Below are 24243 nucleotides of genomic sequence, written 5' to 3'. Positions count from 1 at the left end.
CGACAGTACAGTGTTTGCTGAAATACTCTTTAAAATACTAGAAAGAAAAATCATACTTTAAACTGAATATAAGAAAGAAACTGAAGCCACATCAGTTTCAGTATCCATTTTCGTCCGCTCAACCGAGGTCGGGTCGCGGAGGCAACAGGTCCAGGAGAGAAACCTCCTCCTCCCAGTGGGACGTGTCCAGAAACCCTCCAAAGGGAGGCAACCAGGAGGCATCCTAACCAGATGCCCGAACCACCTCAGCTCCCTCCTTTTGATGCGGAGGAAGAGCAGCTCTACTCCAAGCTCCCTCCGAATGGCCGAACTCCTCACCCTATCTCTAAGGCTGAGCCCAGCCACCCTCCAAAGGAAACCCATTTCAGCCACTTGTATTTGGATCTTGTTCTTTCGGACAGCATCCGGATCTCGTGACCATAAGTGAGGATTGGAACAAAGATGGACCAGTAAATCGAGAGAGAATTAATCCTTCTTCACCACAACGGATTGGAGCAGCACCCTCATTACTGCTGACGAAGCCCCAATCCGTCTGTCCATCTTTTCCTCCAACCTGCCATCACTCGTCAACAAGATACTCAGATACTTACTCATCCGCCTGATGCAAGGTCTCATCCCCAACCCGGAGAAAGCATTCCAACTTTTTCTGGATAGCTCGTACAAACAACTCCAGTAAACCATACTCCCTCACTACTCCCCACAGAATCCTTCGGGAGAACACGGTCGTAAGCCTTTTCCAAGTCTACAAAACATATGTAAATTGGATTTCAAGAGTTCCCTCAACTGTATTCTCACCTTACAAAAACGATTCATCAATATGATAACATTTTCTAACAGATTCACTTGTTCCATTCCCCGTTTCAATCCTTGAGTATTCTTCCTATTTCTGCTGTAAATACTCTTCAAATATGTATTTTTGGTTATCAATCCATTCACAAGTTACTTCCTATTTGTTTCCAATCTGTATTTCAGTTAAATTCCCAGATTCATAATTTCAACACTAGGTCAGCAAATAATCTCCATCCCACTTTCTTCAAGTCTACTTTCTCTCAGTTCTCAATTAGATTTAGAGGGCCGCACTTTTGGAATTCATTACCAATTCACCTTAGAAATTGTACAAGCATAAAATCATTTAACACATTGACTCCCAAGTCACGTAAAACTTCGTTTTTACTGCCCATGCGTTGGCTCCCACATGGTAAAAATACGTTTTTACTTTTTTTTATGGATTCTGAATCTATACATTCTAATGCACATTCTGTGTGATTTGCGACACGACGCAAATCCTCTGACCCGGATATGTAAGTATCTAAAGTGCGACAGGCTGAAAGAGCGCACCTTTCACAAAAGCCCCGATATCTCAGTTTGTTGTTGATTTTGGTGGATACCCGCCTTGGTTTAGCTAAGGATAGCTCACTAATGGCGGCACCTAGAGACACGCAGTTTTGACCCACAAAGAGTTTAAAGTCTCAGCTTTCAAACGAGCCATAACTAGTTTCAGAGGCCCTATCACATAATATGCTGTGACTGTACAAAAAACGTCAAAAAAATGGTTTAGAACGCTGGGATTCTACGACATAATTCTGTAAAACCGCCGGTATTCAATGTGTTAAGAAACAAATAATTCACTTTCTACTGGTCCAGTTGAGCAATGCATAACCCACATATTTTCTTTATATCACCACACTATTTTGCTTTTCTCTCTCCCTCTTTCTAAATTGCTTTATGTTGTTCTTCACATTACTGTAAATTAAATTTATGTAGAATGTTCATCTTTGGAGGACCACTTGTATACTACTGTATACCTTGTATGTTTTTGTTGTCATTCTACTTTTTTCAATGTTTTTTCATGTGCTAATAAAAAATTAAATTTTTTTTTAAAAAAATGGTCAAACTCCCATGATCACCTAAGTAACTGCCAGGGTAAAGATCAAACTGCTCCTCTTGAACCCGAGGTTCGATAATCGGTCTCCTCTCCAACACCCTGGAGTAAACTTTGCCAGGGAGGCTGAGTAGTTGGAACACACTATCCGGTCCCCTTTCTTAAAAATGAGACCCATGAAAACTCCATAGGTGTTGACCAGACCTCCATGTGACATTGAAGAGGTGTGTCAACCAAGACAGCCCCACCATGTCCAGAGCCTTTAGCATCTCAGGGCGAATATCATCCACCCCTGGCGCTTCTTGACAACCTCGACAACTTCCACCACGGCGAAGGACAAGTCTTCCCCCAAGTCCTCAGACTCTGCCTCTTCAATGGAGGACATGCCAGTCGGATTGAAGAGATTAGAGACAATATCTTCAGTTTGGGTCAGCAGTTCTACCCAGGTCAAGCACAACCTGGGAAGGTCTCTGCATTCCTTTTGTGAGTCGTCGAATGGTTTTCCAGAACACCATTTAGGCCAACTGAAAGTCCTTTTCCATAGTCGCCCCATATTCCTCCCATACCCGACTATTAGCTTTAGCAACAACCAATGCTGCAGTCCTTTTAGCCGCTTGGTACCTGTCAGCTGCTTCGGGTGACCCCCAGGACAAATAAGTCCAAAAGGCCTCCTTCTTCAGCTCGACGTCTTCCCTCACTGCTCGAATCCAACAGCGAGTCATCTGGTTACCGCCACGATGGGCACCGACAACCTTCAGGCCACAACTCTTGGAGGCAGCATCCGCAATGGAGCTCCTGAATATGGTCCATTTGGATTCCATGTCCCCAACCACCCTCGGTATGTGAGAGAAATTCTCCCGAAGGTGCAAGTTAAAGATCTTGCAGACAGGGTCCTCCACCAGACGTTTCCCAATTCACCCTCACTACTCGTTCAAGCCTGATTTATACTCGGAAACCAGGTCGTCTGCGTGTGTGTCGCAGTTAACGCAGACACCACGCAGACACTACGCAGACACTCTGGTGCACCTCCTCAAAATTGTAACTCACCGCAGACATCGCTGCAGGGAGGAGAGAAAGGAGGCCTCTGATTGGTCAACTCTACATCCGCTCTACACTATGCGTATTTCCGGTTTGCTAACCGGCTGACGCTAACCGTGCTAACCGTGACGATTCTTTCGCCTCTCTGCCAGCTCCAGTAGTAGCAATATTTCTTCTATTTCTAGATCGATCAGCTGCATCTCAATCAAAGTGCGCATTCGTCCAGTCGCCATTGTTGTTGAATGACCTCCATAACCGTAACACCCACAATCCTAGCTTGTTCGTGATTGTCCCTCTTGCGTTGTGGCGTGGGATTAACATAGCGCAGACAGCGCTTCAAGGCATAAATAAAAAATAACTGCGTCGTGTCTGCGACAAACTCACTGCGACACACTGCTGCGAAGTATACACGAGCCTTTAGGCTTACCAGGTCTGTCCGAAAGCTGTCGGGACACTCAAACCCCTTCACCACGTTAAGGTGGCGATTCTACAGAGGGGAAGTTCTAGTATCCTAAACCTAATTCCTGCATCTCATTTAGCCCTGACTCACACAACTCTTTGTGCTGCTCTGCTTTTCTGCTGTTTTAAATGGTGGATCACAGAATCCTGTTGCACAGGCTGGAAAACTGGGTTGGACTTTCTGGAGCGGTCCTTAACTGGTTCATTTTCTACTTATTTTTTATTTTTGTCATTAAAGTTTTTTTATTTTGCTTTTATAATAGAAAAAAACAAAAACAAACAAACATTCAATAACAAAAACACATACATCGGCAGCAACATAGAACATGATAGAACTCCTCAATTATCTATTTACAAACCTATTTATGCACATATATCATTTTCTACTTAGGCCAGACTTATTTTGTTACAATTGGCAGCTATGAATCTGAGCGAGTGGCCATGACTTGTAGAGTCCCCCAGGGGTCAATTCTTGGACCTCTTCTGTTTAACTTGTACATGCTCCCTTTGGGTCAGATATTACAGAACTTTAACATCAATTATAACAGTTATGCAGACGATACACAACTTTATGTGTCTCCGTCACCAAACAACTGCAGCCCAGCAGACGTACTGTGTCAGTGTCTGGAGGAAATAAACACCTGGATGAGAGAGAATTTTATACAATTAAATGAAGACAAAACTGTGTTTGGTAGCCGAGAGGGTTAGCGTTGGTAACTGTCTTGAGACTCGGGTCCTTATAATTACTCAAACTCATCCATGCATTCATCTCCAGTAGACTCCATTACTGTAATAGTCTTTTAACTGGACTTCCCAAAAAGAGCATTAAACATCTGCAGCTCATCCAGAACGCTGCTGCTAGAGTTTTAACCCGGACTAAGAGATCTGAACACATCACAGCAGTTTTAAAATCTCTACTCTGGCTTCCAGTCAGTCACCGAATAGATTTTAAAAGCCTGCGGATGGTTTACAAATCCCAAAATGGTTTAGGCCCAAAATAACATCTGTGATATGTTCAGAGAATATAAACCCAGCAGAGCTCTTAGATCCAAGGACTCAGGTCAGCTGGTCCAGTCCAGAGTCCAGACTAAACATGGAGAAGCAGCATTTAGCTGTTATGCTGCAAACAAGTGGAAAAAACTGCCAGTGGAGATTAAAGGTGATAGAGAATGGTTGAATGGGGCATTAATCCTTGTTCTGTGATGTGATATGTAGCCCAAAAAAAATTGGTTGGGTCTGTAATGGCTCAGAAAACCCCCTAAAAGGCTCTCTGAAACAGCTATGTTACTATGCTGGGTTTAGAATGCGTCGTTTGCCCTCATTGGCGTCGTTTCAGAGCTTATCTGGCAACTTCATTATGAAATGCAGGTAGGTGTTGGCGCTATTCGGTTGCCGTTGCTTGATTGGCTGCCCTTGCTCTCACTGAAAACAGAGCTATAGAGTAATACACTGACTGAAAAGAAAGCTCATCAGAATCAGAATTCGTTTTATTGCCATTGTTAGTGAACAGTGTTCACTAACAATGGCTGCGGCGTAAGGTGCAAACTTGTAACATAGGATATAATAATAAAAATAAAGACTAAAAATATATGAATATAAAATGTACAAGGTGTGTACAACAATACACAGTATCCAATATACAGAGCAACAACAGTGCAGCTTCATTAGTCCAATTTTAATGATGGTAAAGTGACTGGGGCAGGTTATGAGGTGATTATGAAGTGTTCATAAGTCCAACTGCAAGGGGGAAAAAACTGTTTTTGTGACGGGAGGTTCTGGTCCGAATGGACCGAAGCCTCCTGCCCGAGGGGAGTGGTGCAAATAGAGAAGGGTCAGCTGTGATCCGACCTGCTCGCCCCATAGTCCTGGAGACGTGCAGGTCATGGATAGATGGCTGCAGCCGATCACCTTCTCAGCGGAGCGCACACCTCGCTGCAGTCTGTCTGTCCCTGTCGGAACTGACCATCTACTGAGCAAAATTCCGACTGAAGCCTGCTCGGAATCGTGCAAGGTTTGTGAAACTGTACTCCGTGAAATGCGCAGAGCAAAGGAAAAGTTAGCGGTTGTATGTACTGGGGATGCTGTTAAAAATAAATAAAAGCCATTGATCGCGAACATTGCTTTCCGGGGAAAGAATATGTAACGATCGTAGTCCGCTTTCACAGCATTGGAAGGCACACCAGGTCCTGTTTCTCGCCGAAGGGGCGTGTCTGAAACGGGGTGGCTGTGGATTTTGGGGGGGGGGGGGTTGCTGATAAAGTGACATCTCACACCACAGCGGGGAGACTCAGAACTAACACCAAAAACGTGAAAAAGACGATTTTGATTCTCTATCCCCTTTAAACTTTAACCAAATGTAGACATTTTTAAATCCAGGTTAAAAACAAATCATGTGTCTATGCATGAAATCTGCATGATATCTTTTAATTTATCTAGACTGTTGCTCTTTTGTAATCATTTTGATTATGTTATTTGTTTCTCTTTATATTATTTTATGTATTTTTAATGCTTCTTCCACTCCCCACTGCAATGCTTTTTTTTTTATGTGAAGCACTTTGAATTGTTTTGTACATGAATTGTGCCATACAAATAAATTTGACTTGACTTGGAGGCAGGACAAGACACACTAGCAGATTCAGCCGACAAACTCAAATAAACAGTCCTATAATCACTAAAAATGCAGCAAAAACAAGGCCATACAGGCCAACTCATCTAAAATGGCCACCTGGATTCAAAAGGTTCACATGGGCCACACCCTCAAAAGCCACTGATTGGACTTTACTGCTTCATCTGACACTTCCTTCACCATTTTCCTCACACTCTGTCCACTTATACCCAACTCCCTCAGCAATGAGACAACAGACTTTGCAACAAGTCCTCTACATCCTACTTCCACTGGACATATCCTAACTTTACATCCTCGCTGCTCTGCTACCAACTCCACATTCCTAAGCTTTTTCCTTTCATATGCTTCTGCTACTAAGTCCTCCCAAGGAACAGTTAGTAAGGTGAAATATGAAATAGACTATCATTCTACTCCTAGACCACAAGACTATTCATGGGTACCAGTGACTTCACGTCAACGAAACCGCCGCCATATTTGTGTACAATTTGACAGTTATTCTCAGTTTCACAATGGCGGTACACACCTCACACTTGAACGAGACAATGATATTTGTTGAAATTAACATTATTGGTTGCGACCCATATTTATTACCCTCAACAGTATTTTGTCCGCCAACCTCTGCAAAACACCTGCCCCAACTCACGTTCCCGGATATTTATATCTAGTTAATCCCTCCCCCTACAGCCGAGACAGCCTGAAGGCTTTTAAGAGCACGGACGCCTTCCAGTATGCTGTTGCTGGATGGGTGAAGGAATCACGGATATGGCACCTGGAGTCAAAGAAATTAAATTTCAAACGTGTGGTTTTGGTAGTATGGTATGTTATGGTAGTATGGTAGTTTGTTTCGTTTCCATTGTTACAGCCAGAACGGATTTGTTTACATCTGCGTCACAGCCACATGACCAACGCCACTGACATATACACATACGTCAGTGACCAGAACAAAAAGCGGCTTCCATTCAAAATCCGGAAGAAGAAGACAACACAACAAGGACAGACAGCGATCATCATGGACCCCACAACATTGACAGTAGCACTGCTGCAGACACTGCTAACTACAGCGGCGTTGTTGAAGGAACAACGTGAGCTTCGCGCTGGTAGAAGTAGGGGCGTACACGCATGCGCATTGCTTCTTCTATTGTTCTGGTGTAACCGGTGGGGGTAGCTTACAGCGCACATAGAGGTGTGGCGTGTGTACTGCATCGTTTTCAGCGTTTTCATCGTTTTCATCGTTTCCAGCTTTCCTGTGTGGTCGCAATAATTTTCGTAACCGTTTTCAAAAAAACCCTCATTTCGTTTCCGTGTAGCCGTAGCCTTAATTGATCCAAATATTGTTCATATAGACATGAATTCATTTGTACAAATGTAAAAAGTTGATTTAAATAAGCTACACCATTAGCAATTGCTCATTATATATTTTTAAACAAATAAAGAACCATTTTCCATTTTTGTGTGATCATTAAGAAAATAAAAATTTATGTCATGCATCTTCCCAAGTCAAATATCAATCTCCCATAAGATATGACATCTTTTAATTCAAAATGGTCCAGGTGTCTTGTCTAAATTACGGTTAAATCTGGTATAACCGTTTTCTAGACATCTAAACTGAGCTAAAGACCTTTAATGGTCAAATTTAGCTAAGAATTCACACGGCATATGAATAGGACCTACACAGGTAATGGTTGAACTCAAGATTTTTGCTTTGTGAATGCTTCTTGTAACCCACTTAGTTATGTCACCATCAAAAAGGAGTGGGCACAGGAGCCATTCAAAGTCTATTTAACCAGTGGATGGTGTGTCTGTGGAACAGTTGATGTTGTTATTTGTATTTTTTACATTTCAGTGTTCAACTGCCACCTTTTCTGTTTCGGGTGGAATCATGCTGTCAGTAAACAGCCTGTGTAATTCCACATTAAAAATTCATATGAAAAATTTAATTTTCTGAATGTACATCTTTCTGTTGACCACTTTTCATCTCCATGTCTAATAGGAGTTTGGAAAAATATCTTCATCTTCTCCATAATCGTTTTTTAAATCCGGACCTGAACAATACTTGTGTTTGATATTTTCAGGGGCTGTGATTAAACAGGTACATAGCCACATAGTCAGTGCTGAAATCCAGTCTGGCCTTCCCTATGATTTTATCATGATTTACAGTTTTGCATGTTACATTTTTACAATTTTTGTCTCATATGAAAATTTATTTATTATAAGATCTCATGTTGACAGTTCTATAAAGATATTAACTGATTGAGCTCTGCTGTTCATGATTGTTTAGAGCCATAATGTTGTATTCAACTTGACTTTAAGCAGAATTTCTGTGATAAGAACGACATTATAAATATGACCTTGAAGGGGAGAGTTTTATTTAAAGCTGCGAAAATGACTGTCAGGGCTAAAATGCACTGTTAAATTCAATCAAATAAAGTATGCTGTACATTAAAAAAAAAAGTCTTTTGTTTTTATAACAAAACATAAATACAGAGATGGCCATAGTGCCGATCTTCCAGTGTTTCTTAACTCTTATCTAACATATATGAAGGGGAATTCAGAGAAGTTCAGTCAAAGAATTTAAATAAATTTGGGGACTAATTTATTTTACAATTATGAACTTCAAATTGTGAACTGTTAACTTGAAATAATTTCAGCTCCTATCTGAGTGAACTGAACTCTGAACTAATGTGAATTTGTACAATTCTGCTTCAAAATTATAATGGTGGCATTACCATTGTTTCTATAGTTCATTGCAGACATTCCAGACATTAGTCTAATTTTACACTGAAAAATCATTGTGACCAGAATTCTTTATCCTCTGCCAGATCTGGTTGGGTCACACCCTCCCTTATTACTACGATGCACATGAAAAGCATAACCTGCTATAGATGGACAGAAATAAATTGGCAACCTCTTGTTGAGCTTATTTAGTCTCATATTATTAACATAAGAGTGGGAATGGCTATTTTTGAAAATGAAAGTCCAATGTTTCCTCATTCTTAGCACACTAGCTTAAATATGGCCATATAGTGTCAACATGATGAGGATCAACAAAATACACAGAAATCAATGCCTGTAGACAATATTTGTCTGGACATTAGTTGTAGAGAACTTGCTTAGAACTGTGTAGAACTGATATAATTATTAAAAATTTTAAAACTCACTGTTCAGTAAACTGGGCTTAAATCACTTGATTTAAAGAACTATGGTACAGCATTTAAGCAAAAAAAATCTGAGTGAGAAAATGTTGATGTTTATCATTATATTTAGATACTTGAGTTCATATACTAAATGTTCTTTTCCTTCTCTAACACCAACTGTGAATGAGCAATTGCTTCAGCTTCACTGAGTTCTTTCATGGGATCATCTGTTCATTGTGGTAACCAGGGTGTTTTCTGTTAAAAATCCTGATCCCATTGCATTCAAGCCAAGATGAACTAGTTTGTAAAGGCCTTGTCAGCTTGTGGGTGATACTTAAGGTGTTTAGATAAGCTGTTTGGATAATGATATATGGGACATGCTGACAGATAGTGAGAGAGAACAAATATTTGAGGGAGGAAAAACAGCTGTTTGTCAGGATGCCATTAAGCCCACAGGTTGTGTAGCACCTTCAGTTTGTCTCCTCTGACATCAGTACCCCAACTCAGCCATTACTTGTTCAAACATGACACAATGTGTAAACTATGTTAAAAGAAATGCATCAAAAGTGCACTGAACAGCAAATTAAACAAAGTAAATTTAATTTACATATAGTCAGTCAGTTTCAGTTTTGTGAAGGCCACAGGAAAAAAAAAAGTTATGTAGAATAATTAGGCAGTTCCTTTTCTTGACAAAAATAAAAGGAAAATAATAATTTAAAAAAAAAAGTGCTCCCCAATTCATTACAATGGACCTTATGTTGTACATATATCGATTTCTGTTATAACGATGGGTGTGTGGCGTGGTGGTGAAGGCGGACCTGGATGCAGATATTCCAAAAGAAAACTTGATTTATTTGAAACAAAGCGTTTACCACAAGCCAGAGTACAAAAAAAAACTAAACTATGAAAAAACAAAACCTGACTATGAAAACCTGAAATGGACAACATGGACAAACCTGACTTTGACAGCATGGATGATGGTGTGGATCTGGCAATGGAACATGGGAAAAACCTGGAGACTAAATACTGAGGAGGGTGATTAATGAGTGAAGGCAGCTGAGGGGAAAAACACAGGTGACGTGAGTGAAGCTGATGGCAGGGCAAGAGTGACTGAGGAAATCATGGCAAAAACTAAAGACTGGACAGGAACCTAAAACATGACCAGAAATGTAATACATGATCTCGCTGTCGGAGTCCGAGAATGGCTGAGAGGAGTGGAGGAAGTGTCGTGGAGGTGGTTGGCAACGACTGGGCTGTGACTGGACAGGAACGGGGAGGTGGAAGTGACGGACCAGGAAGGGAGTTTGTTGACAGGCAGAGCCGGAGTTTAGGAAATGCTGGAAAATGGATAGGTGCGAAGAGCAGTAATAGGAATAAACGGAGAAAAGACAACAAGTCGGAAAGTGAGGATGTGAGTTCTGGTGATGATATGGAGACCGCTAGCCTGGTTAGTGTAATCGAACGGAGGCAGGAATATAAAGTGTTTGTTAGGTTGGAGCAGGAAGGAGCTACATTTGAGGACTGGAGCCCAACTCAGCTCACTAAGGCATTGCATAAGGACTTTGGAGAGGTAAGAAGTGCTAAAAAGATTGCGAGTGGTGGTTTGATTGTTGAGTGTAAGGATGAGGAGCAGCAGAAGAAAGCAATCACAGTCAGCAAGCTAAATGGTAAAAAGATTAAGTGTACAATAGCATTTGACAAAAAACTTATGAGAGGCGTCATATCAGGGTTGCCGCTGACTGAAGCGTTAACTGATGTGGTTGAAGGCATACGCAATGTTAAGGTTAAAGAAGCGAAGCGGCTGAAGACCAAAAGAGATGGTGTGTTGACGGACAGTCTTTCAATCTTGCTGACATTTGATGAAGCAAAGCTACCGGAGAAGGTATTCATTGGGTATATGAGCTTTGGTGTAAGGGTGTATATCCCACCACCGCTCAGATGTTTTAAGTGCCAGAAATATGGACACATCGCAGCGGTTTGTAAAGGGAAACTGAGGTGCAGCAAATGCAGTGGGGAACACGAGTATGGCAAGTGCGAGAAAGACGCTAAACTTAAGTGCAGCACTTGCGGAGGTGAACACAGTTCAGCATATCGAGGGTGTGCAGTAAGCAAGAGAATGCAAGAGTTACAGCGTGTAAGAGTGACAGAAGGCATGTCATATGCGCAGGTAGCGAGGAAAGTACCGTCTTCAAGGGGTCCGAGGACAGGGTCACAAGAGCAAGTAACCCGAATTGGAAGAAACACGATAGACGTTGAGTGTAAAAAGTGTGAGAAAATTAAGGAGGATACTCTAATCGTGAGTAAAAGTGACTTTGTACTGTTCATGACGGAGGTGATCAACTGCTCAGCACAGACCGATCAACGAACCAGAAAAATTAAGATAATTGTTAACGCGGCTGAGAAATATTTGGGGGTAGCAGGGCTGCATTGGGAGGCAGTGAGGGATGGGCTACAAGAAATTCAGCAATCTCAATCTCAAGAATGGAGTATGCCTACATAATGGTTTTGATGATATTGCAGTGGAATGCCAGGAGCCTACTTGCAAACGGGCAAGAATTTAAGAGCTATGTTGAGAACCTGGATAATAAGCCCAATATAATTTGTGTTCAAGAAACATGGCTTCTACCAAGGCTAGATTTTGTCATTAAGGGATACAATGCTGTAAGAATGGACAGGGAAGTAGGCAAAGGGGGTGGGGTTGTCACCTTCATACAGAAGGGGATTCAATACAGAGAAGTAAAAAGAGGGGAAGAGTTGGAATATGTGATAGTGGAGATATGGTTGAGAGAGGGTAGTATCTTTATCATCAACTTCTATAACCCATGCAGAGCAATGCAGATTGGACACTTTGAAGAGATGTGGGAGGAGATTAGGGGAAAGGCTGTATGGTGTGGTGATTTTAATGCCCACAGTACGCTATGGGGAGAGAGAGAGGATGGGAATGGAAGGGTGTTAGAAGAGTTTGTTGAGGATAGGGAATTGGTCTGTATGAATGATGGTTTAGGCACAAGGGTGGATATAGTAAGAGGGATAGAGTCAGCCATTGATATCACTTTTGTAACGAAGGATATAGCAGACAGGTGTGAGTGGGAGGCAAAGAGAGATGAGACGTGGGAAGTGACCATTACCCAATCACAACTCAGGTGGGCATAGGAATAGGAAAAGAACAAGAGGTAAGAGATGAGAAATGGATTTTAGAAAAGGCTGACTGGGATAAGTTCAGACAGACAAGTGAAGAGCTATTACAGAGAATTGATGACAGCCTAGATGTGGAGAATTTTAATACAGAGGTCAGCGGCAGCATTATTTGTGCAGCTGGGGGTACAATACCAAAGTCAAAACCTAAGACTCTCACGAAAAGTGTACCATGGTGGAATGAGGAGTGTAGACAAGCCATTAAGGACAGAAACAGAGCATTTAGACTCCTCAAGAGGACACATAACTTTCAAAACCTCATGGAATACAAGCAGCAGCAAGCAGTGGTAAGGAAAACAGTGAAAAGGGCAAAGCGAGGATACTGGAGGAAATTTTGTAGCTCCATAGGTAGAACTACCCCAGTAGAGAGAGTATGGGGGATGATCAAAAAGATGAAAGGAAATGGAAAGGCATATGAGTACCCAGTGCTGACCGATGGTGAGAGGATCATCACCGATAGTAAGGAGAAGGCAGAGGTTATAGCACAAACACTGGTGAAGGTGCATAGCACAGATAACCTAAGGCAAGAAGAGAAAAGAAGAAGAGAAGAAACTCTCAGTAAATATCGCCTTGACACACGAGCAGGAGAAGAGGAGGAAGTGTTGAACAGAGCTTTCACAAGGTCTGAGCTCAAGGGTGCCCTAAGGAAGTTAGGGAAAGCAGTACCAGGGAAGGACCACATATGCTACAGCATGCTCAAAAACCTATCGGAGACAGGGCAAGGCACAATTTTAAAGTTATTCAATAAAGTATGGGAGTCAGGGGTGATTCCAACTGAGTGGAAGAAGGCGGTCATCATCCCTATTAAAAAGCCTGGGAAAGATCCTAAGCAACCTGCAAACTATAGGCCTATAGCGTTGACATCACACATGGGTAAAACCATGGAGAAGATGATCAACGATAGATTGAGCTACTGGGTTGAGGCCAAGGGAAGGCTAGAAAACTATCAATGTGGGTTCAGAAAAGGAAGAGGGACAATGGACCCAGTCTTGTGTCTGGAAGACGAACTTAGGAAGGCACAGATAAATAAGGAGGCAGTAGCAGCAGTTTTTCTTGATATAGAAAAAGCATATGACATGTTGTGGAGAGAGGGATTGCTGATCCAATTGAACCAGCTGGGTGTCAAGGGGCAAATGATCCAATGGGTTAAGGCATTCCTGTCAGACAGAACAATAGTGGTACGTATGAATGGATGTATGAGTGAGTGTTACCCAGTGGAAAATGGCACACTGCAGGGGAGCATTGTTAGCCCCTTGCTGTTCTCAATCATGATTAATGGCATGTTCAAGGATGTACGACACTTAACGGGGGTTGCACTGTTTGCAGATGACGGGGCAATCTGGAAAAGAGGGAGGAATATTGCATTTATAACCCAGAAAATTCAACAGGCACTAAATATAGTGCAAGACTGGGCCATCCAGTGGGGATTTAGGATATCGGAGGACAAAACCAAATCCATTTTATTTACTAGGAAGAGGACAAGTGATGCATTTAAGCTGAGGCTGGCTGGGAAGGAGGTGGAAAGGGTTGACTCCTTCAAATACCTGGGTGTGTGGTTTGACCGTCAACTTACATGGAGTGTGCACATTAATAAGATGGTGGACAAATGTAAGAGGGTGCTGAATGTTATGAGATGCTTATGTGGAGTGGACTGGGGTGCATGCAGGTCAGCACTAAGAACCATATACACAGGACTGATAAGGTCAGTGTTTGACTATGGGTGTATGGCATATGGGTCAGCCGCTATGACATCGCTTAAGCGATTAGATGTAGTCCACAACCAAGCCCTCAGAATATGTTGTGGGGCGGTGAAGACAACCCCGGTAGCGGCGCTACAAGTTGAAATGGGGGAGATGCCCCTCCACCTACGGAGAGAGCAACTCGCCATAGTATATTGGGCAAACTTGAGGGGGCATAGTGATGACCATATGACACAAGCAGTGCTGATACACACTCAAGAAAGAGAGAAGGAGGCGAAGAGCTTTGGGTGGACCATTGACCGAAAGGTGAATGAGATGGAGCTGAGTAATGTTAGTATATCCCCCACAGTTGTGTACCCAGCAGTCCCTCCTTGGCTGTATGAGGAACTCAGAGTGGATCTATGGTTGCTTGAGGAGAGACGAAACAATGAAGTGGACAGCAGCACAGTGATGTGGTACATGAGGGAAAAGTACGCAGAATCAGTGGCTATTTATACAGACGCCTCTAAAATTGATGAAAAAGTTGGTGTAGCCTATGCCATTCCAAGGGTTCAGGCTGTAATGGCAAAATGAGTAAGTAATGACCTGGCAGTGTACACAGCCGAGCTAGTTGCGATAAGGTTGGCAATACAATGGATTGAGGTCAATAAGCCACAGAAGGTAGTGGTTGCATCTGACTGTAGCTCAGCACTCATAAGCATAGGGAATGCTCAGTCTGAATCGAGGCAAGACCTCATATACGACATAATGCAGAGAACAAATAAGCTGGCAAAGGCTGGAATGGAAATAGTCTTCCTATGGGTACCAGCCCACATAGGTGTCAGAGGCAATGAGTGGGCGGACAAACTGGCAAAGGAGGCTGTAAAAAATGAGAGCGTTGAGCTCGAAATACAGTACAGTAAGGCCGAGATAAAAAGTGTTGCCAAGGCCAGGGTACGGGAGAAATGCCAACGCCTATGGAACAATGGAGACACAGGAAGGCAGTACCATGACATTCAGAATGAAGTGGGGAGGGCTAGGAACACAAACAGAGAGAAGAAGGTGGAGGATGGGTTCTCCAGAATGAGGTTTGGTCACACAAAACTCAACAGCACACTTAACAAGATGAAGAAGCATGTTGATGGGACCTGTGAGTGCAGCGACAGCCAGGAGACTGTAGAACATGTTTTGATTCAGTGTCCAAAATACCAGACAGACAGCCAAGTACTCATCAGCCAGCTACAGGAAGAAAAGGTGTCCTTTAACTTGCAGAACTTACTGCAGCTGAGCACAGGTCATGTGGGCTTTAACCACCTTTGCAGGTTCCTAAAAAATACAGGGTTAATTAACAAAATTTAACAGGCAAATCAATTGATCTCTCTTTTCCTTTTCTTTTTTCTCTCTCTCTATTTTTTATTTTATTTTATTTTATTATTTTTTTTTATTTATTTATTTAGTTATTAATTATTATTATTATTATTATTTTTTTAAATTTAAATTTATTTTCATTATTACTATTGTGTTTTGAGGGACGGTAGCTATTCCTGTTTCACACTCCAGTCCAGAGGTGGCGGTAATGCACCAACTAAGCTGGTTTGCCAACCGCCATAAAACCACAAAAAGAAGAAGAAGAAGAAGAAGAAGAAGAATACATGATCTCTCACACCTTTAAACAGCTCTCCTGAGACCAGGCTGCTTAGAGGCGGAGACTGTGAGCATCTACCAACCTCACCTCCTTTTCTTCTGGTGAGGTTAGCAATTATTGCCCATGCTTTCCCTTCCCCTCTCAGGGTTATTTTTGAGAGAGGCAGCTGAGCTAACTGTATATGGAATGTACCCTGGCTAAATGGGCTTAGGACACAGAAATCTTGTTTTGGGGTCTTTATTCTGAACAGAAAAATTGGGGTTCAGTTTACGTGAAAAAGAAAGAATGAAATACAACTCAAAGTTGTTTACATTCATCTCTGTTACAATCCTTACAAAAGAACAAAACAAAATAAACCACTTTCAGAGGGCTCTCTTCTATACACTTGCTCTTTGGCAAAGCAAAGGTTTCTCAAGACACACAAGTTCTGACTACAGAAGTCAGCATACCTGTACAAACAAAATATAACAAGAGTGCAGAATAACTACAATGGCTGATCACTGTAAAACGAACAGCGCACAAATTCCCAGTTGAACATCTTACATTCACAGACATCAACAAACCCTCATTGAATGTGTGAGTATACTGACGTGGTTATCCGTCCACAACACAAGACACTGCAGACACGAGGCTCTACGCCATTACGGGAAACAGACTCGGTCCTGTGAATCCGCTATGCATCAGTACAAAATACTTAACAAAAACATGGTCATGAGTTATTTCTAACAGTCTTACAGCTATTATTTCACGCCACTTTTTTCACTTAGACATGTGGGTTTCGCTCAGGGTGGACTGTTGTTTAAAGGTAAAATGTGTTTCTGTGTTGCTGTAAACAATATGGCGTCTCACATCCGGGTATTCTTCTGGACCGCGAACCAAACACCACACCCAAAGGTGGGACTCCCTAATTGAGACAGTTCAATCCGGTGGCTTAAACGTATAGTCCCCTTTTTCCACCTGGGTAGAGGAAGAAGAAATTTTTTAAACAAAGTGATTCTCCTTGACAGAACTGAGCAACAATACCAGTTTCAACAGGAGTCAGACCCTGAACAAGAAGAGATTCCCAGACATCTTAAACCAACAAGGCTTCAACAGGAGGTTGGTGAAGGGTTAGTTTATGTATGTTTCTATCTTGGCAGTCATGCTGGCTGTTGCTGACATGAGTTTATATCATACGGTGTGTTTATGTAAGTTGTCATCAAATTTGGGCATCTTAATGCAGACATAATGAAGCTATTTTCCCAGTCATACCAAAAACAGTCTAGCTCCAGATACAGATAGCTACTCTATTAATCCACGAGGGAAATCATTTATCAGTGTAGCGCGTACGAAAGCAACAGATTCTAAAACAATATTTTCTCATCAACAGTAATGGACAGAACAGGAGATTTACAAAGCGAAACTTGTAGTGTGTACCATTAATAATTGCATTTAAAAATTTTGTATCAATGTTAATAAATAATTGTACTTGGAGACCTACATCTTTATTGAAACATACCCATGTCCCAAAACAAAGTCCCAGGGTTGTGTTTTTTAAAATGTTTTAATTTCTAGTGATTTCAGAAACTCAAGTTTATGTTCTCACCAAAAAAAAGGGATTTTTCATTATGTTCTTTCTTTTAGCATTTGTTCCATAGCGTGTCAACAAAGATAGATTGATCAAATCTACTATTGATGTTTTAATTAAGGAAAAAAATCTCCTTGAACTGTCTGGTTTAGATGGCGTCCAAAACACAGGGTGAAGGTTTGTTGTTGTTGTTAGCTCAGAGTTCTCAGCACCACAGAGATAGTCCAAATGCATATTTGCTGTACTTGATGATACATCAGTGTAAATAGTGGGAAGGATACAATGAGTATACTCTCTAATAGAAACAATTTTCAGGTGAAGAAATTAAATTGTATTAAATCAAATGAAAAACAGGGAAATTAAACTGCTGCAGTATTTTTTCGAAAACAGATAGCACTCCCCAACACATACTTATAGAAGATATGTAACATTTTTGTGCAGACACTAAAGGACCTAATTTTCTTATGAATTGCAGTCTGTTTTGTCCCTTCTTATAGACAGCCTCAGTCCTGCATTTCCAATCCAGTCTGCTGGTAAACTCCCAGGTATCTGTATTCCTAAACCACCTCTGCCTCCTCTCCTAGGATGGAGACATTGTTTGGCTTATTCCTGGTCATCCTAAAAAACACAATCATCTATTTTGTTTATTCATGTTTAAAATGAGGTTATTACTCTCACACCATGCCACAAAATGGTTGAATAGTTCCCTGTCCTCAGATATTTATCCATCACTAATAGACCCAACAACTGCAGAGCCAGAGTTTTTCTGGACTCATTGTACTGGAGGTCCGAGGAGTTTTGAGGAGAAATGGTGAGAGTACAGTCTGCTGTGGTGCTCCTGTGCAACTGATCACATTCTCAGAGACAAAACCAGTCTCAGGCTGGGTCCAGCCATCCTCTGAAAGAAAACCCATTTCAGCCACTTGTATCTGAAATCTTGTTCTTTCAGTCACTACCCAAATCTCATGACCATAGGTGAGGGTTGGATGAAAGATGGACCAGTAAATTGAAAGGTTTGCCTTCCGGCTCAGCTCCCTTTTTACTACAAAAGACTAGAGAGCTACCTCATTAATGCTGATGAAGCCCCAATCCGTTCCACTTGTGAACAAGATACCCAGATACTTAAAGTCCTCCACCTGAGGCAGGGACTCATTGCTAACCTGAAAAGACCATTCCATCTTTTAACAGTTAAGAACAATAGCCATGGATTTGGATGAGTTGACTTCTTCAATTCTGGCTGCTTCACACTCAACTGCGAACCACTCCAGTGCATACTGTAGGTCATGGCTTGAAGAAGCCATCAGAAACACATCATTCGCGAAAAGCAGAGAGGCGACTCGGAGGTTCTGAAACCAGACACCTTCCTCTCTACCATTTAAGATCCTGTCTATGAAAATCACATGGGATTGGTGAAAAGGGGCAGCCCTGGCAGAGTCCAACATGCACCGTGAACGAGTTCGGCTTCGTGCCAAGAATGCGGTCACAGCTCTTGCTTTGGTTATACAGGAACCGGATTGCTTGTAAAAGCAGCTTCGGTGCCCCATACTCCCTCAGTACCCCGCACAGAATCCCTCGGGGAACATGACCATAAGCCTATTCCAAGTTGACAAAACACATGACTGGATGGTCAAACTTCCATGATCCCCTCTGTAATTGTGCAAGGGTAAAGATCTACTTCTCTGTTCCACAACCTGGGCAAAAACCGGACTGCTCCTTCTAAATCTGAGGTTTGACAATTGGTCAGAGTCTCATCTCCAAAATCCTGGAGTAAACTTTTTCAGAAAGGCTGAGTAGTGTGATTCCCCTGTAGTTGGAACACGTTGACGCTGATCTCCCTGGGACGTTGAAGAGGGGTGTCAGCCTAGACAGCCCCACCATGTCCAGAGCCTTTACCATCTCAGGGCAAATCTTGTCCATGGGAAACTTTTTAACAACTTTTTAACAACCTCAACAACAGTATTCCTGTTCAATGGAGGGCATGTCAGCCAGATTGAGGATCCTCAAAGTGCTCCTTCCACCACCCGACAGCATTCTCAGTTCGGGTCAGCAGTTCTCCATTCAGGCTGCAGCCCTTTTAGCCACTTGGTACCTGTCAGCTGCTTCAGGTGACCCCTCCGACAACCAAGCCCAAATGGCCTCCGTCAACTTGATGGCTTCCCTCTGGGTTCACCGTTTACTGCTATGACAGGCACCAAGAATCCTCAGGCCACAACTCTTGGAAGCTGCATCTGCAATGGAAGACCTGAACATGGTCCATAAGATTCTACGTTCCCAACCATGTGTGAAAAATTTTTCTGGAGGTGCGAGTTACAGACCTTGTAGACAGAACTCTACACCAGATGTTCCTAGTTCACCCTCACTGCTTTTTTGGCCTTAACAGGTCTGTCATCCTCAGGTAGTGATCAGTTAACAGCTCACACGGCCACAGGTCGGATCAAATGACTACCAAGTCGATCATGGTGGCCTGGTACCAGCTAGTCTTATGAACCACCTTATGCTCAAACATGGGCTGTGTTCGAAACCGCCTACTATATACTACATACTTGCAAATGGCATACTCATCGATCAGACAGTATGCAGAGCGTTTACACACAATGCACTTTGCTCCTGCCCGAGCCGAAATCAGCCGGCCTGAAGCTGATTTCGCTTAAGCTATGAACTCTGTAAATATATATCTTTAGCAACATTTTAAACATTTTCAGGCGAGAAAGTAGTAGTTTAGATCCCCAACGTGTTGAAAATCTGACAAAATACCGGCTATTTACAATTTTGTTCCCACAAATTCGGCGCTACTAAAGCTAGCCGCAGTGAGTAACGCACTTCTGGTTATTTTCACAAAATAAAATACGCGTTGCCTTTTATCATAGGGAAAGCCATTACGATACAATTGGTGCTTTTTTTTTAAAACAGGAAGTGAACCTACCCTCGTGTAGCTAGCTTGAAACTGCCGTTTTGACAGGAAATGACGATCGGCGACGTCATGTTACGTTGCATCTTGGGTAGTTAGAGTATGACAAATAACCTCATGTTGCATACCCAACATTTCGGCGAATCTAGTATGCATCTGGGAACTTAAAAAAAGTTAAAGTTAGTAGGAGTAGTGGGAGAAGTAGGCGGTTTCGAACACAGCCATGGTGTTTGTAATGGACAATCCATGACTAGCACAAAAGACTCGGATTCAGATGAGGGAGGCCTTTCCTACCAATCACGCCTCTCTGGGTCACTCCATCATTGCCAACTTGGGCACTGAAGTCCCCCAGAAGAACAATGGAATCCTCAGGTGACACCCCCTCCAGGACGCCATCCAGAGACTCCAAGAAGGCCGGGTAACTTTAGCTGTTGCTGTTGCATATATTCAAACAACAGTCAGAACCTTCCCTTCATCTTACACACCAGCTCAGGTTCTTTCCCTGCCAGTGAAGTGACATTCCATGTCCCAAGAGCCAGTTTGCAACGCAGGAGATCGGCACACCCAGGCCCCCTCCTTTGCCTGCCACCCAGCTCACACTGCACCTTATCTCGCATTTCCTCCCCACAAGTGGTAGGCCCATGTTTAGCTGGCTTCCTTAGTTAGGCTGGCTACAGTGCTGAATAGGAACCTGGGGTTGTTCTTGTTCTCCTCTATCAATTATGAATAATGAACAGTTCCAGCTTTGTTAGGCTCTTATTTTCAACATCTACATGAATGTTAAAGTCACTATAGTGAGTTTTTCTGTACTCAGCACTAACTGAGATAAGTAAGAATTAGAGGATATAGACAGAAAGTCAAAATCCAGGTCCAGGTGGTCAAAATGAACCCAATGTATAGCCAGACCATCTGTGATTGGGAAGAAAAAGTGCTGGCGGTGATTGTTCACCTTTTTGTAAGAAATTGAGTCAAAGTATGAGGATGTACTCTTCTTAACCAAAGTTTGTTGGCTCAGCAGGGGAAACATCCTGGAGAGGTCTTTTTAGTTGAGAGGAAAAGTTGCAGCGTACATGGAGTAGGATAGAATGGAAGTTCCTGAGCTAAGTGATCCAAAATGGCTGATAGAATAATAAGGCCAGGGCAAGCTTGTCCCTGCAGCATATGACAATGTCAAAGCATTCTCCAGAAAATTGGTGTTAAGGAAAGCTCAGCTCTCTCAGAAAATATTTGCCATTTTACAGCATGCAAAGATCTCGTGGACAAGGGCACAGCACCCTTCTCCCATTTATGTGGAAAATGCCTGTAGTGTGCTTCAAATGGAGCTAAATGACCTACAGTGCAATTTTGAGCTCAAAGCCAAGTTTCTGGAGTCGAATGGGGCATCAGACAAGCTTAGACAATTTATGAGAGAATTTCCCCCCTCCTTTGCTGAGCTTTCCAAGGTGTTCAAGTGGTTCATATGCCTTTTTGGGAGCACAGACCTGTGGAAAAAAATTATTTTCCACCATGAAGTCCAATAAGACAAAGTACAGGTCCAGACTCACCAATGAACATCTTCAAGCCATACTGAGGATCTCAACTGCCTCCTCCCTCAACCAAATGTGACTCAGCTGTGTGAGAGGAAGCGCTGTCAAGTATTTGGCAGAAAGGAATATTCAAGAAAAGCCATAGCAACTGTAAAAAGTTATGTTATGATGAACCATTCAAGTTAGAATGGAACATTATGGACTTTTCTGTGAATTACTTGAAACACATTTTGCATGCAATATTTCAAACAGCCCAGACTTGCGCTGACTCGACCTCCAGAGGTTTGAGACCCCTGCTCTAAATATGGAACATTGGCAGGATGATAAGAATAACCTACTCTCTTAAACAGAATTTGGAGATTTTAAGGATTTCTCTATAATATCACTGAGAAGGTTGTTGACTTGGAGGATGTTCTTCTGATGCTACAAAATTGTAAATGCTCACAGAGAAGATGAAAGTTTTTGTTAATTTATGGGCTATACAGAATTTGTTGTGTACTATTAGTGAGGATTCTTCTGTGTTATTTTTAGATTTGTTATAACTTATAACCATTTTTTGAAAATCCAAGCTGCTGTGCAGAGATAACAAGGGTATCTGAGGGCATACCTGCCCTTACCAAAAATGATAGATTTTCTTCTTGTCTCAAAATACAAAACAGATTTCATGCCATAAGAATTTATCTCTTGAAACTACACACTATATATTTATTGGACACTTTCAAATGCCATTTGTGCAATATGTTTATCAAGGTCATGAAAGCTTCATGGGATTTTAAGAATTTAGTTTATTGGAACGGGATGTGCTATAGTTGATGCAGATACACAGGAGTCGAGAGGAACGTGTCCCCTTATTGTATTTACAAGGTTGCAATAGGTGTGCTTTTTATGCACCTTGCTCCCTCTCACCCCACCCCCAGTAAATGAGTAATCTTGAGTTTATGATATTGTTTCTTCATCAGCTCCAACAACTAAAAAATAAAGATAAACTAAAGCCTTTAAAATGATGTTTTTTCACTCTTTCAATGCAGTATTCCCTCCAAACCAAGAAATAGCTGACCTTTGAATACTGATGTGTTTAAGCCATTGTATTTAGCCTTCTGTAAATGTCACTTAATGTTATTGGGCTCTAACAGCACAGGACCATTAATACTTCCAAGCCATGGTGGCTGAGGAAAATACGGTGGGTAGACAAGCTATATCACTAAGTAGGTACATCAGTGCAGAAGTGTAAACATAATTTAGACTGTGTTTTTTCTGCTCTGGTGAATTTGATGTTGATGAGGAGAGGCTTTTTTTCTAAGTGCAATGATGCACAGTGTTTGATCGATGCTTCTGTGCCGGTTAGTAATCCACTATTGGAAGAGGTGATTTTTTTTCACAATGATGGAGAACAAAATTGTCTTTGATGCATATTTCAACCCTAGCAAACAAGACAATTGGTATTATACATACTGAATCTTAAAGCAGAAATTTTCCGGCTGAATTTAAACTTCCAAGACAAATTAAAATATTTATTCTACGCTTATTTGCTTATTCATAATACACAGTTTATGTTAAAATCCTTTTTGATATGTTGACTTCATGCCACTTATTTTGCCTTTATGATGCAGTTTAGTATTTAAAATAATCCCACTGAAATAAAAGATCATGTTTAAAAATACTTACTTATAATAAATATGTTTTGATTAGATTCAAAATGTATTGCTTATTGTTCATAGAGGCTCATTCTAAAACTCTTTTTGTCATACAAATGGGAAAGCAGTGGTATTCCGTGGGTATTTTCCAGATAGTAGAGGTAGTAGAGGCCTTTGTGCTGCTGATCAGTTCTGACCAACATAATACCTAATCTCACCCTAACCGTCATCATGGACTTCTCATTAACACTTACCCCATATCAAAAAATCACTGGAGCTACAGTTGAATAGTTAAGTTCATGGGAATAGACAACCATTGAGCTAAGAGACTCAGACTCACCCCAACCAAATTATAGGATCTCAGTGCTGCATTTGATACCTCCTGACATTGTAAAGGTGGCAGTTGAAAAAGGGAAATTGGGATGATTAGGTGTGATTTAGGAATAACAACTATTTCACAGATGGTACAACTACTGCTAAGAGACTATATAGCCCCAGTGCCTTCTTGGCTGTGTAACTCTTCTGGTTGTGACAAAATTTTAATGAGCCAAAGGTCAACTTCTGTTGGTGTAGAACAATCTTATATTAACAGGAGAAATTTTAACTAAATTTGATCATTAGATCATTGTCTTCAGTTCAGATTAGGCATCTGCATGAATTTCACTACAATACCAAATTTACATGTCTTTTAGATATCTATTCCACCAAAAAATATTCAGTGGAATGCATTTTGGCTACTACATTATTTCAGCAGACTGGAGTGGTAGTTCACTGTCCTACTGTGCAGTGACTTCCGTACCAATGTAACGTCTATGAGTGAGTAATAAGATTAAAACATTTCTTGAGTCCTCACCACAAATTTAATTGTTTTAAGTTTGCAAATTAAAATTGACTTACTTACACAGTACAGTAAGTAGCTATATTTTAAAATGTCATGAAAAACGCTTCTG

Source organism: Odontesthes bonariensis, chromosome 6 (genome assembly GCF_027942865.1).
Source record: "Odontesthes bonariensis isolate fOdoBon6 chromosome 6, fOdoBon6.hap1, whole genome shotgun sequence".
NCBI lineage: Eukaryota > Metazoa > Chordata > Actinopteri > Atheriniformes > Atherinopsidae > Odontesthes > Odontesthes bonariensis.
The sequence above is the reverse complement of the archived record's forward strand: the minus strand, read 5'-3'. Positions refer to the sequence as shown.